The sequence below is a fragment of the Lepisosteus platostomus genome, chromosome 18 (genome assembly GCF_059453375.1).
Source record: "Lepisosteus platostomus isolate fLepPlt1 chromosome 18, fLepPlt1.hap1, whole genome shotgun sequence".
Taxonomy (NCBI): Eukaryota; Metazoa; Chordata; class Actinopteri; order Semionotiformes; family Lepisosteidae; genus Lepisosteus; species Lepisosteus platostomus.
Genome location: NC_142628.1, coordinates 2,886,269 through 2,905,713, shown reverse-complemented (window position 1 = coordinate 2,905,713; position 19,445 = coordinate 2,886,269).

Genomic DNA, 19,445 nt, shown 5'->3' with positions numbered 1-19,445 from the left:
GCAAGAGAGCGAATAAAACACTACACTGATATTAACATATTAAGTATTTACAGACCCAGAAAATCGTCTGTTTATTTTATTAAACAACTGGAATGAATTAAAATGGTAGTGATGCTACTGTACTTAATGCAGAATGCCAGATTTCAGTTTTGTTATGGGACCAATTATTATCCATACCTTTCACATTTTCTCTTCTTTGTCTTCATTGTGAGTCATGTGAATTCATACATTTCAAACTGTATTTCTGGAGTCACTCCCCCACATTGTTTTCTTAGAATACCTGTAAGAAGGTATAAACACATTATTTGATCCTGTAACATAAACGCCTAATGTCAAGATTCTTCCAAGGTGCCAGAAGTGCCTAGTAGTTGTAAACTTTATAGAAGATCAAAATAAAAATAGGAGAAGAATAGATGGCAGGGAAACTGTTTTGTGCTGATAGAAAAAAAAAGTTATCTCCTTTTTTTGCTTTACAATTTTGGTATCTGGATTCCTGAGCCATTTATTAAAACATCGCAGCTCAATAAAAACCTCCTCTGGCAGTGGGAGCTAGTGTACAGAAGGCTCAGTACATTGTTTTATGTGTTTGCCTATTCATGTGTTCCTGTATTATGATTATGTATGTTTCACGATGCGATATTTTATTCTACATCTGGCTGTTTAAAAAGTACAAAATACCCATATAACAGTTTTTGTGATGGACAATCCTGGATTGTTCTTTGGTCCCATTTTTGGGTTCTTCACTCCTGTCCATCCCAGGTCTCTCCCTAACTTCTGAAGCTGCGGGCAATTCTGATTGGAGGACCAGAATTTCAACCACCCTCTGCTATCGCTCCATTATCCTTTGGTGCTGGTCAGGATAACCCACAGCTGCTGTCACGAGCTGTTTCAATATTGTTCCCTCCCTCCAACCTGTTCTCCGGGTTCAGTGCTTTTGAAACAAAGTCTGCCAGCCAAAAGCCAAAGAAAAGGCCCAATTTATTGAAGGCTGGTTACAGCGTAAAAGAGGGAGTGTTCTCTATGCACCTCCATGACCCTTTATTTAAAGAAAGAAGGTAAAATCAAGTTCAGCAAGAAAACTCTTTCACTGTACATCTTTCATTGCTTCTTGTGGTGACATTTAAATTTGACTTGTTTCCCTGGTCTCTTTGCCTTTCTCCTACTTGTCAAACCCACAGCAGCTCTCTCAGAGGTTTGTTCATGCGATGTCTCTATCTCTCTATCTCCTAGCTACCTCAGTGAGTCCTGGTGTTGGGTCTCTCCTTCCTTCTCTCGGCGACTGTACCTCACACTCCTGCTGACAGGAAGCACACATTTAAATGGAGAGGAGTGCAGTCAGTTATTAGGATTGTAAGAATCGGCAACTGCTTCTTTTCACATGATGGTGATTTGATTGATTATCTTCACACGTATAAAATGTGCCTCTTAACTCCCCACCTGTCCCTCTAACCCCAAAATCCTCTACCAGTGAAAATCCATCCCCCCTCTTCTTTTTTCCAGTCCCTTATCCCTGTTCAGTTGGTTACCCCTCTCATCTCAACCACAGGTACCCTAAGAATTCCTGTTAGTATTTAGACACAGGGTCAACAAGGCTACTTGACTTGAATTTTCAAAGAGGATTTAAACAATGTGGTTATATTGATATAATTGTTTATTTTTTCCCGTAACACAAATAAATCGCCTTACCTTAAAAAAGCTTGCAAATATTTTATCCAAGTTATAAAATGTATGTGTACTATGTTACAATTATTATTATTATTAATGTGAGAGACAGATCACTTTTACTTTGAATTACAGTATAGTTTAGAGAAAAAGAAAAAATAACATTTGTAAATAAATGGTTTTGAAACAGATGTTCAAAAGGAGCTTCTTCAACTGAGTGAAAAGAAAATGAGTATTACAAATGAGAAAATATAAACTAAAATCTTCCAGGACAGGGGGTTCTTCAATGCAAGAGATAAATATGTCTGGCTTTAATTGTACAAATATAATTAGATATACAATGGATATGCCAGAGTTGGGTTCAGTATTTGGTTTTTCAGTAGTCTAGTCGTGGACTGAGTATGGTAAATGGTTCCAATTGTGAATCAGCAGTGCTAAAGACAAGCCTGTCATAGCATGGCCTTGTGGTTAATGTATGGAATGCCTTAGGCATCATGGGAAAAATGAGTAGATCTTGTGTTCAGGGTTGCTTATTCAACATGTCATAGCTCTATTCTTCCAGTCCTAACAGACCCCCGTCTCCAGTTCCGTCATCAAAGATTTTACAAAAAGGCTCAATTTCTGCCAAGCATAAGACAAATAGCCCCATTACCATCAGAGGTCAGATTGCTTCCTGGGCCGTAATTATCTTGTCTTACTGATTTCTTTCCAAATCTGGATATTTTAACACGTATGGTTCCTTGCCAACAAGAGCAATGAAATCAAATGATTTTCCAGCTTTTCTAGAATAAAATATTTCAATGTAAGTACCAGCTGAAATCCTAGGATCTTCAACTTAATGCTTGATGCTATATGATATGTTTGCCAGGTTTGGACAGGACAGTGGTACCACCAATAAGGTAGAGAATTATTTTACTTTAAAATAAAATTGATACTTTTCTTCAAGTAGCACAGACTTCCTACTGTGATGGTAGAAGAAGGGAGACTGTATAAAGAGGATATTTTGAATTCAGAACTGTTCATTGCAAATGTGTACAGCACTGTTCTTTCTTTTCTGCGCTGTTCTTAGCTATTTATACCAGGACCATTCTTCTGTTCCAAGCAGCTTATAAATTCAGTTTGTTCTCAGTAGGTGACCTTGAATTCCCCAAAGCTTTGTAAATCCCATAAAAGAGAGTGATACGCGTCTCTTGTGATCTTTATTAAGGCCTGCTGTCTGACCCCACCAAAGCGCACATCTCTCAAACAACACCCGGGAGATAGATTTAATTAATGGTGTTGCATATGAGGCAATATTTAGATTACTTTTTAGCTCATTAAGTTCAATAGTGGGTATGGCTGTTTGTGTTTGTAGGACATTTGGGCATACATGCTTGTTTAAATTAACCATACTTAAATGGGATACAAAACTGGATTTCACAAAATCATCAAAAGCTCACCAAAGATTTTATGAATAAAAAAAGCATAATTTTTAGTAGCATTAGTAAAACTGGTTACAAATTTAATGTGGCTATTGATGTTTGAGCCACACTCTTCAGCATCCTTGTTTGTCAGGCCTGTCTTCCCATTCCCAAAGGTATTTATTATAAGATCTCAAAGGCATTGGCAATGTTTATGCAGCAATCCATTTCATCCGGAAAAATGAAACAAAGACAAGGAGTCAGAGGTGAAAATACAGTAAGAGCGAATACGGTACATATACGTTTCAGAAGGTACAGTTTCGTATAGAGAACCAAGGTTGTTGGTAACAAACTATGTACTGTAACTATGTTTTAAAGTGAATTTCAAGGATCCTTAAGAAAGAGCAGGAGAGGTTTTTAGGATCCTATACAGTACCTACTAGCAGCCAAATGAGTAATATGAACGGATTGGCTCGCTTTCAACTGTGTCTTCCTGAGAGTTTTAGAAACGTTTCTCGTAAATGACCAGCTGTTGAAAGTCCAGTTTTTTTCAAGTGAATCCTCAGTATTCAACTGTTTTAAGTCTAAGAACCTAAAAAAAAAAAATACAAGAAGAAGTAGTAGTTGCAAGGACAATTTTGCAGGAATAAACAGAACAAGGGTAAGATCAGCAGAGATAATCTAAAACTGCTGTAGACAAAGGCTACAGTTCAAGAACATTTTGTATTATACATGTTTTTTCTTTCCTCTTTTTTCTCAAGAAATGCTGGTGTAGATCCATTCTGAAACTCTATATAAGATTACTGATAGTGTCTATGAAACCTATGGAAAAAGGTTTAAGATGCATTGCAGTTCAGTTTTTTCAGCAGGCACAGAATGATTAAAATTTGTATGAAACTCAGGCCTTTGGAATGATATTTAGGAGTATAGTTTCTTTTCATTACAAATGTCATCAATGGATTTGATGAGCTACTTTTGTTTAGTGCTTTTTACAGTATGATACAGTATGAAAGAAATAAATGTACATCTGTGAAATGTCAATTTAATGTTTTAGAGTAAATTGGTTAACTTAAGAAAGACAAGACATTTTCAACTAAGATACAGAAATACAGTTTAAATAAAATCAGATGGAAAATAGAGTAGGTATTACAACAATTAAGGTAGATTTATTATTGTGGGTTTTCCATTCAAGTTCCAAATCTGCTAATTGCTTACTGTGTGGCTTGCTGTAAAATGCTATAATGGCATATTTTGAAAGTGTTATTTACATAACCCTCCAGATATATTCATGTCCTTTATGAAACAGAAACAAGACATCATCATGTAGCAGAATGAGGTACTGATTGAATAATGTTTCTCAATTCAAATGTAATAATTTAATTATAATAACATAGCACAAGGCAAAGTCATAATTATCATTAATAATTAACTGATTCCAAAAAGGGTCACATTTATCCACTCCTATGTATAGTACTTTAAAAAAAATCAACAATAACAACAACAAATCTACAATAACATTCTGTTCTTTGGAAGTGTAACTGAAGCCAATACACAGCTCTTAATCAAAGATTTCCTATTTATATGGGGTATAATAAAGAGGTAACACAAGAAAAACACTCTGTAATAGCATCATGATGTTAATGTCACAGGGCTCTTCGACAAAGGCCATTGACCTCCACAAGCTGGGGCATGGTTATAACAGAATCTACAAAAAGTTGAATCTACCACTTTTACTGTAGTGTCCATTTTAAGAAATTTAAGTATGAGGGAAGCAGTATTTTATCACAACCACAGGTTGTGAAAAAAGTAAATCCAAAGGCTATGGTTGTAGGCTATGGTTGTAGTTCTTCAGTACAATCTGGCGTCTTGAAGACACAAGGTCAATCGCTACCATTTGAAGTCACCTGCATGAGGCATGAGGTGTAGCCTCTTCTGAGAGCAATTCACAAAACCACAAAAAGAAAGTTCATTATTTGAATTTTTATTAAAACACAAAGATGTTATAGCTAAACAAAATGTCAAGTTTAAAAAGTGAAATATCCATTTATAAAAAAAATATTCATTTTGCATGGATAATAGCTTATTCAATAAAATAAAAAAAATGTAGGTGGCATGGTTGTGCAATGATAAGCATTGCTGCTTCGCAGTGCTAGGGCCCTGGTTTCTATCTGAGTGGAGTTTCTGTGTTCTTCCTGTGTTTGCATGGGTTTCCTCCCGGTGCTTTGTTTTCTCCCACAGTCCAAAGACATGCTCTTAGGATAATTGGCTAATGAGAAAATTGGCACTGGTGTGAGTGTGTGCGTGTTTGTGTCTGTGTGTGCTCTGACAGGGACTGGTGTCTTGTCCAGGGTGCACCTGCCTTGTGCCCGCTGCTTGCCTGGCTCTCAGGATAGGCTCTGACTTCCCTCCAACCGTATTGAATAAAGTGGTTTGAAAATGGATAGAAAGATAAAAGTCTTGTCACATTATGTTGATGAAAATTACCCCACTTTAAACACCCCTCTGTACCGCGCTGCTTACATTTTCACGATTGCAAGCACATGTCAGGCTTATATTTCATATGGACCTTAGAAGTGTGATTCACATACACCATTCTGCAAAGAAAGCCTCCAAAAGTGATGATTTCCCATGTTTGCACCACATTATCCTTCTTTTGACTCTGCCTTATCACAGTCCATCATGTTTTTCTCTGTTCTTTTGCTGTGCTTTCAGTTTTAAGTGTGATTTACAATGCTTTTAGAACAGCATGTCTCTATGATTTTTTTATAAACGATGCTCGTACTCAGTTGATGAAATCCACTTGGAACAATGCATTTTGAGATAGACTGGCAGTCAAAAAATGGGAAAATGGGGAAAAGTCATTTTTATTGATTTAAAAAAACTATAGAGAATGAGATAAATTTCTTAGATTTGCCCAATATAGCCTTGTTTCATCACTCATGTTTAGGGAAGATATTAAGGTTTTTTCTGCAACTTGTATGCTCTCTGGAACATCTGGTGCTCCACAGAACAGGTGAATACTACTGCTGATATTCTGGAAAATGGTGACAAAACCAAACCAAGTAATTAGACACCAATGAGTCTTACGTCTATTACTAATAATTAATAATTCATTTCATTTATATAACACTTTTATCCTGAATCTGTCTACTGTAGATGATCTGCATTTCAACCATGGACAATTGTTCAGAAATTCAGTATGTAGTACTCCAAAGTAATTCTGAAAAGTAGAAGTATACATACATTTGAAGCATGACACTTAATGAGCTTCTCTACAAGCCACATTGTGTACAATTTGATGCCTTATTGTGGTTAAGGGTTAAGATTTCTTAAACTATAATTTTCCTTGTTCATATTCACAACAATTCTAATTTATGCTCATTTTCCCCCAAGTTATTCAACATCATGAAGAGACACTTAAACCTATTTAAGCAAGTTGTTATTTGCATAGAAATAAATTACATGTTTGTTGCTTCTTAATACTGTTATTTTATAGCCATGAATAGCTTTTGGCAGGAAAGTCAGCTGCTTTTGAGTTTTTTTCTTCATGGAAGAATGTCCTTTTATGCAAGCTGTTTATGTATTTTACTGAAATGTAAATATGCTTTGCAAATGAATTCTCACCAGCTTCAGCTAGATTGTCTGCTCTCACTGCTTTCTGTCTGTCTGTAGTAGGTATTCAGTGTAATAGAGGTGGAATGATGATGGGCAGAGAAATGATCTCTGATTTCACTGCCCAGACAAATTCTGCACTTTATGTTCTTCACAAAGCCACAAGATGAGACTTGAATGAAACAGATTTTGGCAGATATTTAGTCACTGGGGATCCCTCTGAATTGCAGAGGTGAAATGGCTCTAGGCTATTTAAATCTCTCTAGAGTACGGATACAATTCTCATCTTCAAAATATATTGAACCTTTTCCATGAGTGCTTGTGATAACATCATAAAGAGGGGCTAGAGGATTGTCCTGCTGCAAGCAAATTATTTAATCATGAGGATATTTATATTGAGAGAGGTATGTTAATAGCCGATAGGTGTTTAGGTTTCACATTTATATTATTCAAACATTATGCAGAGCTTGTATACAAGCAATTTCTGAAATTTAAATGAGAAAAAAACTCTGGTCAGGGGATACTGTGTGAGGTCACATATCCTCTTGAATTTCCTGTGAACAATTTTAGTGGCTTAGACATACATAGAAAACAGGTTAAAAGAATAATTTATTAATCAAACTGTAAAATTGTAAACTGAAAAAACTGTGGCTGTTTCATGGAGCAGGTTTAACAATTCAGGATTTTCTAAAAAAAAAAGCCGGATTGAATTAACTCAATAACTGGCTTCAGGGTTACTCCAGTTTGCTTAAACTAAAATGCTCTGGTTTAAGTTTCTGGCTGAAGTGATTCTTGTTTGAATGATCCGATGAAATGAATGTTCAAACCACACTTCGGTAGGCAAGGAGGGCCAAGAATCATATCCCCCACCATGCAACACAACACTGAAAGAGTGTGTGTGTCTTAATCCAGTGACCAGGAATTGTTGTTCTTTATCGAAAACTATGGGAATAACATCGGTTGTAATTGTAAAGAGCTTTTGTATACTGTAGCTGCTGCAAAAGCCAGAGAAAATGCATGAGAAAGAATTGCCAATTAAATTGAATCTGAAAGTTAATTTTGCAATCTTAAAATAAAACCAAACTACTCCAATATACAGTTTACTCTCCCCTTATAGCCAACTGTTTTGATTACGTGGTGCTGGAGTGGCTGAGGTGGCATAAAATCAACACAGATTTAACAGATACTGTAACTCTCAACACATAATAATATCAAACCAGTCTTTGCACTGTACAAGAGTACCTGCTTGTTTGAGGACTCAGTTATACTGTGGTTTGAATGGAAAAGCTACTGTTAAAGGTCATAACCCCTTCATGAGGAAATATCACTCTCTCTTTTTGTCATACTTGGTTTTGACCTTGCTTATTTCCAATCTTCCCCAGTCCACAATGTAGTAGGAGAAGTGCAGCTTCCATCTTAAAAAACATTTCCACTTTCCAGCTCTAGGCTTATTTAAACATGGCTTCTGCTGTGCTCACTAGCTGAGATTTAGATTTTAAGTTATGCTTGGCATTATAGCTGTAGAAAGGGTTAGGAGGAAAGAATTGATCATATATTTTCATTTACAGAAACATGGAGAAATTGTTTATTACTCACTGAATCTTAAATTGCATTTATGGATCACCTAGGAAATGCAAATACTCCTGGAGAGTTTTAAAGGATAATTTACAAATGTACAGGGGCTGCAGGCCCTTATCACATTTAGTGTCAGCAGACCTTTTAATAATCTGACTAAACTTCATAATTTAATTACTCGTTAACTAAGTGTTCTCTTTGAAATTTAATATTTTTTGCTCATCAGTGTTTTGTAGGTCTCTTGGAGAGCTGGAGATTTTAAGGTGCTCTTGCCTTAGAAAAGTAGTCATATATCAAAGCCAACACATTTCACCCAATGAAGAAAAATATATGAATATATTGCCACTCTAGAAATGCTTTCATGTTATAAAAAGATTACATCCTGTAATTTTAAATTAATTCAACACAAAAAGGATAATTTATGTAAATAAGGGACTGATTCCATACATTTTTAATCTATGACTGGGATATATGGAAACTGATCAATGTGTTTGATATGAGAGGATTTAAAGACAGTCCTGTTTTAAATTTCTTTCAGGTATCTTTGTGAGTAGACAACATTCTCTCTAAGGGTTATAACAGCAGACATTTAAAATACCCTGAATTTTCTATTACACATACATTGTTCCTGATTTTGCATGAATTTTTTTTTTCATTTTAATCTCTGCTCAAACTTTAGGAGGTAAAAATGCAGCCATTGTTAAAGTAACTAAATTACTTTTTTTTCTTGCGTGAAATATATTCAGTGTATGATTTTTTGGTTAATTGCTAAAAAGCAAAAACTCATATTTGAAGAACATCAACCTATACACATGAAAAAGAATATTTATCACATCTGCTTTACTTATGCAGTATAAAATGTGTATAAATAATAACTGATTGTATTTGTGTAACGTCATATATTGGGCTTGGATTTTCCTTTGTCTTTTCCTCCTCATTGTTACTTCTCTGTGGACTTATGATTCCCTGATTTTGTCAGGTTCACATGATCTTCTGTGATCCTATACTCTGGAGTACTGTTTGACTCACCACTTTTGTGTTGCCTGCTGCAAATTGCCCTGGGTCATCTGTGACCTCAGTCACCGGCGTTCTGTTCTGCTGGTGGCTGCTACTGGGTTTTTTGCTTGAGCTGCTTCTCTGGGGAGAGATTGCTGCCATTTCTGTTGACAGCATTAGCTCTATATTTTTGGCCTCATAGTGGCAGCACCAGTTGCAGCAAATTCAGATCAATAAAGGTATTTATTTTTCTTAGAAACTGACTGTAATCTGTCTTTTTTCTTCATTAATCGTGATCTCTCATGCAGTGCTGAGTTTATTGAATTCCTGACCCCTCGATTCCTTTGTTACTAAACAGAATATGATCACCGCTGTAGTTTGGAAATTTGGTGAAGACATCTGTTTGAACACAGGGGGCTCTGGACACAGTTTAATACCTGTCTAATAATACCACTAACTGAAATTTAAGTGCTATCGACTCCCATGTACATCAGTATTCACCCAACTGCTGCGTTATTGATCATGGCTGTCTGCACTGCCTTCCCATAACCTCAACATGTTCTGTGTCTCTGTGTCTAAATCGTACCTCTCTTTAAGTATCCCTGATATATTTGCTTTCTTTAATACTTGTTTATTCAATAAAGTCTTTAAGTTTATTCCTAACCACAAAATGTTTTTCTTTTTTCTAACTGAAACATGGCACCTAGCAAATGATTATTTACTGTGAAATGAAACTGCTCGCACTGGGAAGCTGAAACATTCCACACCTTAGCTCAGTGTACTGGTTTGATCGCTTAAATGCTGGTGTATATATAGCTCCTATGTAGAATGTTAGATCCTTTGAATTATATTTTTTAATGCAAAAAGATCTGTGCTTGTAGTTCTGATTTACCTTTCCCCTAAACCATTTCCTAGGATTCTGCCTGACTATTCCAAGCCATTAGTTCTGTCCAATCCATGCAAAAATGTAATTTCTTGGTGGTTTCAATATTCGTTTGGATTCTACTATCTGCTTGGCTACTGCTGACTTCCCATATACTCTGGATTGTTTCAGTTTGACTTGGCATGTAATTTTACATACAGTACACATAATCCTGTCCATACAATAGATATAATCAGTTCTTGGGGTGTTAGCATTAACAAAAAAGGAGCATTTGTGACCACAGAGCTATGTTACTTGAACTGGTGCTGTACCTCTATCACAGGGGGGCAAAGATGGTGTACGGCAGTGGCTTAGGAGTTATGTTTACTTGAATTTTTGCATATGAGGGCCATGGCATTTGCCAGGTGTTTTTTGTGTAGCACATACAGTATGGAGACAATCAACAAAGACCGAAGGACACACTGAAAGATACTCTGTTTGCCTAGGCACACATTCCTTATGCATCAGAAATGGGGACAGCAAGGAAGCAAGTCAAAAGAGTTCAGTCAGCTTCTTAATTAGCTCCCACTAATTAGGTTTGCCTACAATGCCCCATCTTGATCACGTGGACACTCATGCCCCTCATTCAAGATCTGGAACTCTGGCTAGAAAGATAATATACTGTATAGTCCTTCACCTATGGGCTGGCAAAGGCTGGAGAACTGGACACAGCAAAGTAGGGAATACGTGTAAGTGCAAGAAGAGAGCTTTGGTGCTGTCTTTTTTCTTCCTATCAAGGATTTGTTGGGGAGGCTAAGGTGTAGGATTAACTAAACTAAAGAAGGTTGGCATGGTAGCGCAGTGGTTAGCATTGCTGATTTGCCATTCCTGGGCTGCCATCTGCATGGAGTTCTCATGTTCTCCCCTTGTTTGCATGGGTTTCCTTCAGTTGCTCCGGTTTCCTCCCACAGTCCAAAAACAACCTTGTAGGTTAATTGGCTTCTGGAAAAATTGGCTCTGGTGTGAGTGTGTGTCTCTGTGTTCCCTGTGATGGACGGGCATCCTGTGCAGGAAGCAAACAGCCTTGTGTCAGTTGTTTAGAGGGTGTTAGGTTTCTGCACCTTCACACCCTTGTGAAGACAATTAGAAAATTAATGGATGTTAACTTTTGTAATAATGAAGAATGTAGTTAAATTACACCTGCTAACTGCGTTGGACTGCATTCCTTCTCCCAAAGATAGCATCTCTGTACTTTTTCCATCGTTACCGACCACATCAACAAATCCCTGAAATGTGGTTTTGTATCTGTAGGCTGAACGTCTGTCCCTGTCACAACTGATTTAAAACGGTCCGAGGTTCTTAAGTACTTAACAATTGCCATAGTGTTTTCCAATTTGCCCTTTCTTCCAAACTTTCTGGGTAGTCGCTGTTCAATTATAATCTGTTCTCCGATCTAATTGGCTTTTTGAACCTTTTCATTTGAGGTTTAGACAAAGACAGAGTACTGAAACAGGCCTTGTTAAAGCAGATAATGATTTTTTGATGGCTTCTGACTCTGGGTCACCTAATATTCTTCACCCTTGAGACCGAAGTGCATTTTTTATAAACCTATTTATGGATTTTTTTTAAAGACAAGACAATTACAATCATAGCAATGTTATACAAACAATGCAGTACATTTAAATTAAATATAATTTAAAGTCCCTTCATGGTTTAGTAATAGAGATCTACTGCATAAAAGGTCACCTTAAAAACAGAAATGGAAAGGAGAGCAGAAAAAGTTAAGGGAGCTGAGTCATTGGACTTTCTGATTAATATTACCAAAATAAAAAACTGACAATATTCTGCAATAAGCTATTAAATAATAAATGATAGGTTTCCATATACAGAAAAAGTAAAACTTAATCTATAACTTAATACATGTAAAGTACTTTTTTATTTAATTGTAAGTATTGCAATACATCTTTCATTCACAGTACAGCTTTAAATATTGTTAATCATCGCATAGTACTAGACTACAAGCTATCTAGAAATTTTTCATTAGTTATGTTGCTACAGGCCAAGAAAATAGTATGTAAATACTATTCTAGATCTGATGTTATTCCTCATTATTAGGGTGTTCTGCAGGGTCCTGTGCTAGAGCCTTTCCCATTGACATGTTGGCTCTTGGTCACATTATTTACTATCATGGTTTTGGGTTTCATTCCTATGTTGATCACACTTAAGTTTATTTTCAGATATAATCAGACACCACTGCTGCAGTTTCTGCTCATTATAAATGTCTGTCTGATATAAGGATGTAACAGATTTTTTAATCATGTGTCAAGAAAATTGCAGTTTTTGTTTACTTTTATTTACTTCTTGGTGACTTTTATACTTCAAATTTAGAGTTTACTTGCATTTTGCTTTAATTTATCAAAATATATATCAGTGAATGTAGCATTTGCTCAGTTATACATTTCTTCCATCTGTCTAATATTGCACTCTTAAGATCCATGTACCCTCAGATGATGACATTCTGATACATTTTTTTAATTTTACCAAGATTAGCTGTAAAGCCTTACTGTGTTGTCTACTGTCACAAATCTCCTTCTTTTAGCAGAATGGCTCAGGGAATCTGTGCACATAAAATCTCAAAAGTATAGCTGTTTTTAAGGTGAAGGATGCATTATTTATTACATTTCTGCATTGGAGAATCTTACAAAACAAAATCTCTAAAAGATCTGGTTACACCTCAACAATCAATTAGCCACCAATCTAAAAGCCCTTTTTAAATACAAACTCTACACTTATATTGACACTGCAGTGTCGTGGACTCCAGTGGGGATTAGGTTTTTGAACTAATCTGATGCAGGACTGCACTGTAAATTCTTAAAATACCACAGCTGCATGTTATTTTCAGCAAAATCAGTACAGTATTAAATGTTTACTAACCTACTGTAGTAATGCTTTTCTGCACTAATCATACTGTATGCATACTAATGACAAACATTTAATTAAATGTAATGATTACATACAGTAGTTGAGACAGAATGCTATTACCACTTTGCTACAGTATCACTCCAAATAACCCCAAATAAGATATATCACAATACTGAATAATAATAACAGAATATTGTAAACAAGATGTAGTTTTTACAGAAATGTCTAGAACACACTGCTTAGCTCCATTTCTTAAATCTATGGTGAAGTGCATTTAACATTCAAAGGGTTGTGACAGTCCTTTTACAGTATCTAAAGGGTTTTGGGAATCTGAGGCAAACCATCCAAAGAAGTCTGTATCAAACCTTAAGATCAATTAGCTACTAGCAACCAGCTTATTGAGCTAATTGGGCTGAATCGACTGCCATTGCCTGTAAGCATTGTGGTGTCAAATGTGCACTTGGTTTCACATAGTCTGACAAGTGTGCTACTATGGAATATTTCGAATTCATCTCCAGTATCTTTTATCATCGGAAAAATATATGGCTAAAAATCTATGAATTGTATACTTGAATTTTAAGACAGTCTACAGTATTTTTGTTTTTTTTTATTAACATGGGATAAAATTACAATACACAATATAAGTGTCACAAAGAATAAAAGACTGCTGTATATATTCCACAAGAAGCCTTTAAACTAAATCAATGATAGGCCAGCAGCCATATCACCCTGCAACTCACAACTGGCAGCCCACTGAAGCTAAGCAGGTGTGAGCCTGGTCAGTCCCTGGATGGGAGACCTCCTGGGAAAAACTAAGGTTGCTGCTGGAAGAGGTGTTAGTGGAGCCAGCAGGGGGCGCTCACCCTGCGGTCCATGTGGGTCCTAATGCCCCAGTATAGTGACGGGGACACTATACTGTAAAACAGGCACCGTCCTTCGGATGAGACGTAAAACCGAGGTCCTGACTTTCTGTGGTCATTAAAAATCCCAGGGCGTTTCTTGAAAAGAGTAGGGGTATAACCCCGGTGTCCTGGCCAATTTCCCATAATCCCCATCTATGAACTGGCTTCATCACTCTGCTCTCCTCCCCACTGAGAGCTGGTGTTCTGGCGCACTATGGCTGCCGTTGCATCATCCAGGTGGATGCTGCACATTGGTGGTGGTGGAGGGGGGTCCCCATTACCTGTAAAGCGCTTTGAGTGGAGTGTCCAGAAAAACGCTATATAAGTGTAAGCAATTATTATTAATTATTAATGAGGAAGCAGTGCTGATGGATGTAATAGTCCATGCTGCTTCCCAGGACAGGAAGTGCCATAACTGCCAGGAAACCCTGTGCCAGTGTTGCATAGACCCCAGTCTCATCTGGGCATTCCCAAGCTGTGTGAAGAAATGTGCCTATTACCTACCAGGGACATGGTGTACACTTTGGGGACACATTAATATGCACGGTAAGGTTTACTATAGAGTTAAATAGCTCTTTGAATAAAACATAACTGAATCAACTGGTTGTCAAGGTTTTAGAGGCACAATTCAAATTAGTCCTAACAGTAATCCCTGGATTACTACAAAGAATCTTCTACAAAAGATGCCTTGTTTCCAAATATCACTAGTCACCATGGTTTATTTGATGATCTCAGTCAAAGAGAAATACTAGTATTGCGTTCCCCTCTCCCTTCACGTGCTCTGCTCTTCCATTCAGAAGTATCGAATTGTAAAGATCATTTCATTAAAAAAAACAAGAGATATTGAAACAGAACACATTTGTTTCATTTCTCCATTATTCAAAAGTAACAAAGGAGAACCAATGCAATCTTGAATGCACAATGTGAGAGAAAAAAAAATCAAATATTTATATTTCCAGTAATACATCAATTTTGGGAATTTGACAAAGCACCGGAGTAACTGACCCCATGTCTGTTATACAGATCAGCTTCTTTCTTTACATGCAATTTAAACTCTGACATAAACTCATAAAGCAGGAAAAAGCTGCAGCAGGGGTTTGAAATTGTAGAGGGAGAGAGCAATAAAACAGTCAGCCTAAACTTGTATTTCCATTCCTACACAGCAGGGAAAAGTAAAGTACATCCATTATCCATACGGACTTTTACTCCAACATGGATCCCTTATGTTCATTCTGCATTTTTTTAAAGAGTGGTGCACTCAAGCCAGAGGACTTGGCTGCTCTTTTGTCAGCAAAGCTATCGTTTAATCGATGTGCTGTGGCTTAAATAGGCTTTCAGTACTGCTACAATACTTTTTACAAAGTTGCTTCCTGTGTGATTTTATACTCAAGTGCATCTATTTTAGTATAATATCTTATTATGACTTGTATGAAGATCTAATTGTTTTTTAGGTCTATAACATATTCAAGAATACTAAGATGGACAGGTGTTCAAGAATGTGTCCTGCCTTGTGTCCATTGCTTGCTGGGATAGGCTTTGGCTCCGTTGCAAGAATACAGACCAACACAGATTTCACAACTGTATTCTCAGCACCATACTATGTCACATATTATGCCTGCCCCAGAAGCAGAACAAGGGTAGTCATGCATATTTTTCTCTGTTCAAATGTTTGCATTTCATTAGTCCTACTTGCTCTAATGCTCCTGAAATAATTATTAAAAAGCAGCCCTACAGTAATGAAAAGTTAATTATTGGAACAAAACAGCAGCCATGATGACAGAAGTAATTACAATACCTTTGTTCATGCTTTTTTGTGCCTGGGACATTTAGAACTTTTTTTCTGCTCTTATAATTCAAGGAATTAATTTCTAAAAGTTCACTGCGAAATCAAAAGTGGTGAAATTCATCAAAAGTTTAAATATTCATTAGAAATTAGATTGTGGAAAGTAGAACTTTATAATATAATACTGTATTCATTTAGTGCCTTCCAAATACTGTATATTCAGACCCTTGCAAAAGATTCACATTTTTCACTTTAACATTTGCAGTCAGGACATATTTAAATAGCAATTAATACTTGTAAATTTATCGTTGTAATAAACTGTACACAAACTGCTCAATGTCTGCATCACCCTGTCACTAATTGAAATTAATTTAGGTACAATTAATTAAGTGTACTTTTGTACAATAGTAAGGGTACTACAAAAAAACATGTTTCAGTGTTTAAAGACTTAAAATTGGTGTGAAAAATAATCTTCCAGCAGGACAATAATACAGAGCACAAAGCCAAAAAGCTTAAGAATAAGTGCATCACCTTGAGTGGCCCTGTCAAGGTACTGACTTGAATCTGATTGAGAAACTGTGGAAAGACTTTGAAAACTGCTTTCCATAAGTGATCCCTAAACAACTTGAGAGATCGTGAGCAAACCTACCAAGAAGAATGGGCAAAATTTGCAATATTGGGAAAAGTAGATATACTGTAAACTTGTCCAAAAAAAACTTGCAGCTGTAATTGCTAGTAAATGTTCTTCAATGAAATACTTCACAAGTTCACAAGTCTGAATACTTATGCAATCAACATACTGTATTTTTTTTCTGGCATTTATTGTAACTTACCATTAGAAGTCTCCAGAGAGATCATACTGGTTTTGAATAGAACATTAAGTTTGAATTAAATGTTTTGGCATCATTTTGTAATTAATACTATTAGAAATTACAAAATGTATTTGGCTTCATAACTTACCCTATTTTTGATTTTACAGAGTGAAGAACAATAACTCTTTACTTGAATGAGGTTAAAAAAGAGCATTGAATATCCCTCATAAACACCACTGAAAACATAGAACAACATCCATAACACTTTACAATCATTTGTGGAAATGGCATTATATTGTTTCTGAAGCTATGCGTTATGACAGTGTTTTTAAGCCACATTCAAGTAAAGAATAAAGCTTGAACACCATTACTGTTTTCATAATAAAGTATAGTGTCCATAAATTCATTGTGAATTTGTAACAATAATTCCAACAGTGATTATCTTTTCACTGCATGTGAACTTACAGTATAAAGGAACATTACATGACAGAGAAAATATGTAGAGACTAACCACACTGTTGTTTTATCATTTATAAAAACTGCAAGTTTCACATGTGTGCTACACTTGTATCTCACAGAGAAAGCAATATTAATTACTGTTGAAATATTATAGTTCTGAATTTCATTCACAATCCTTGTCTTCTTGTAAATTATTTCATTCACATTGCTGTCTATATCTGAGATACTGCACTGCCAAAATGCTGCTAGGAGGTAATTAATACATACAAAGGACAGAATTAAGACTTTGATGGAGAGGTAATATATTTGTCTTGAACTGTTTGGAATGTAATTTAGGTGCATTTCCTGAATCCATCCATCATGTTCTCCATATACACGTCAGACTTGGTTCCATCTACAGAATTTGAGAACAGTAGAAATGTCACAAACAAGAGAAGTACAGTACATATTGTCCATTTTGCCATTTGGTTACATGTTTCAGGTGGCACAATGGTATGGTAGTAACTGCTGCCTTAAAGCTTCACTGACCTGGTTTAATTCTAGGCTTGAATGTCAGTCTGCAATACATTTATTACCCTTTTATAGCATGTTTTCTATATATCAATTAAAATGAAATACTGTACATACTACACTGTACTTTATTATTATAATGTTTTAGTGGCCTCAAATAAACTGAACTGTTAAATTAAATGTATAGTGTGTCCCCTGCTCATAAAGCAATATGATAAACTGAAGCAAAACAAAGCTATTCAAGTAATGCCTCCAACTTAAAAATGAACTCTGAACATCAAATTAAAATGCTAAAAAAATCAAAAGCATGGTTTTCTGAAGCAGTCCACTAGTAAAGTCCTTCTATTTAAAAAAAACTGGCATGCATTTTTTTTTTAAATGCTACATTTTTTATGTAATTTTACTCAATGTACAGTATGTTAATCACTAAAACCCTAGTTACCCTCCTTCCAAAATTATTTTCCTCAATAGAGAAATGTACAAATAAAGTTAATATATATTCTAAACAATTTATTATAGTTAAGTTCTAGAAAATAAAATATTCTTTCCATATTCTACTGGATTTTTCTTTCTTTTCACTTTTCAATGTAGAACTGATCTCTACTTGTTTCACAGGCTGTATATATTTGTCAAATATCATCAGTACAGTATATCATACATTTATATATACATATTTTTTCACATTTTGTTTCTTTTTTAAGATGCTGATCCAGTTTTTTTTTCCTTATTACCAAGATGCTTTGTTTTGCAAAAGCAATTAAGCATGGAAATCTCTGATTCCCGGTTTCCCATCCGCCACTCATTCTTCCCTTCATTCCTAGGCTGAATCACTTGCATTGTGTCCCCCGTGCAACTGTGAAATTAGAGCTGCAAGCAGGAATATTCGATTGCTGTTGTTGCTTGTAGAGGAGCACCAGTGAAAGCAGTGACAGTGTCTTGGCAACGATTAAACTTGTTATCCCTGTACCAACATCAGCGAGGGCTAATACACAAAAACTTGCATTAGCCAAGCTTCTAAGTAAGGGATGCCCCGTGCTGTATCATTTACTAAAATAAAACATTGACTGCAGGAAGACAAGCCATATATCTAAAGTATTTATGCTGTATTTTGGATGTATTTAATATTAATATAGAATTACTCATGAGCAGGATGCTGCATTGGACAGCCTGCAAAAGTTAAAATTGCAGAGACAGAGCAATGCCTTGTGACCACATTTTGAGCTGAGGTGAATAATGCTACACAGCCACTGCCTATATCAGACTGGCCCTTTAAACTTAGCAGCCAGGCAATGTAGAAACTGGCTGGGCATGCTGTTGTGAGAGCACACACATCTTGCAGTCATGCCACTTTTAATTAGTAATTCATGGGTCAGTAATTATTCACATTTATTTCCATTTAGTGTGTTCTTTACTGAGTGTGAAAATGAGTAAATCATTTGATTTTCTTCATCCTTTATTCAAAAACTGTTTATTTTGCATTTTTCAAATCACAAGCTACATCATCCAGTTTAGCATCACAATTTTTTTACTCTGTCAATAACCTCTAGCTTTTCTTCTACAACCATGAATCATGTATATTTCACAACAATATAAAATCACTCAACAATCACTTTGAGCTGGACCCTCCTCTCAGCACATAACAGCCACCCAGTGTTCTTGATACAATGAAAACTATTCAGAGGTTTGGTTAGCTAGACAATAAAAACCCAAATCTATGGCTGAAATTCCTACAACTCTACAGTAAAAAAAGGTATGGGCCTATTTCCTTTCTCAAGCACATACTACACTCCAATGAAGGTTTATTAGAAATCTCAAGATTTTGTACGCATCAGTTCCAAAGAAATCTGAAATCTGTAAGTTTAATACTTTAGGTCCCCTTTATGCTAGTTAACAAAGACTTGCAGGTTCAAATGGTGTACGACTTCACTCTCAGGTGCAAACAAGTATGGG